Below are 1,413 nucleotides of genomic sequence, written 5' to 3' on the forward strand. Positions count from 1 at the left end.
CCCTGGCAACCATTTATGGCCGGGCACGGAGGCTCTTACCTTTAATGCCAGCACTTTGGGAGGCCAAGGTGGGCAGATCACCTGAGGTCAGGAGTTCGAGACCAGCCTGTCCAACATGGTGAAACCCTGTCTCTACTAAAAGTACAAAAATTAGCCACGTGTGGTAGCATGTGCCTGTATTCCCAGCTACCCAGTGGACTGAGGCAAGAGAAACGCTGGAACCCAGGAGGCAGAGGCTAGAGTGAGCCGAGATCATGCCACTGTATTCCAGCATGGGCGACAGAGTGAGACTCCGTCTCAAAAAATAAATAAATAAAAATAAACAGGCCAGTTGTGATAGCTCACGCCCGTAATCTCAGCACTTTGGGAGGCTGAGGTCAGTGGATCATTTGAGGTCAGGAGTTCGAGACCAGCCTGCCCAACATAGTGAAACCCTGTCTCTACTAAAAACACAAAAATTAGCTGGGCATGGTGGCAGGCACCTGTAGTTTCAGCTACTCGGGAGGTTGAGGCAGGAGAATCACTTGAACCGGGGAGGCAGAGGTTGCCATGAGTTGAGATCACACCACTGCACTCCAACCTGGATGACAAAGAGAGACTCCATCTCAAAAATAAAATAGGCCGGATGTGGTGGCTCAAGCCTGTAATCCCAGCACTTTGGGAGGTCGAGACGGGCGGATCACGAGGTCAGGAGATTGAGACCATCCTGGCTAACATGGTGAAACCCCATCTCTACTAAAAATACAAAAAAAATTAGCCAGGCACGGTGGTGGGCGCCTGTAGTCCCAGCTACACGGGAGGCTGAGGCAGGAGAATGGCAATAACCCAGGAAGCGGAGCTTGCAGTGAGTGGAGATCGCGCCACTGCACTCCAGCCTGGGCGACAGAGCAAGACTCCATCTCAAAAATAAATAAATAAATAAATAACATAACATAAAATAAAATAAAATAAACATAAAATACAATAAAACAAAACAACATAAAATAAAATAACATAACAAAATAAAATAACATAAAATAAAATAGAGAACTAAAAAAATTTTTTGAGAATATTAGAACACAAGACTGACACTGGTTTTTACAAAGTGTTCTCTCTGTAATAAGATGCTTTATTTTAGCCAGGTGCGGTGGCTCACGCCTGTAATCCCAGCACTTTGGGAGGCTGAGGCGGGTGGATCACGAGGTCAGGAGATGGACACCAGCCTGGCTAACACGGTGAAACCCCGTCTCAACTAAAAATACAAAAAACTAGCCAGGCATGGTGGCGGGCGCCTATAGTCCCGGCTACTCAGGGGGCTGAGGCAGGAGAATGGCATGAACCCAGGAGGCGGAGCTTGCAGTGAGCTGAGATCGCACCACTGCACTCCAGTCTGGGCGACAGAGTGAGACTCCATCTCAAATAAAAAAAAAAAGG

Source organism: Rhinopithecus bieti, unplaced genomic scaffold (assembly GCF_001698545.2).
Source record: "Rhinopithecus bieti isolate Rb0 unplaced genomic scaffold, ASM169854v2 scaffold_13400, whole genome shotgun sequence".
NCBI classification, from domain to species: domain Eukaryota; kingdom Metazoa; phylum Chordata; class Mammalia; order Primates; family Cercopithecidae; genus Rhinopithecus; species Rhinopithecus bieti.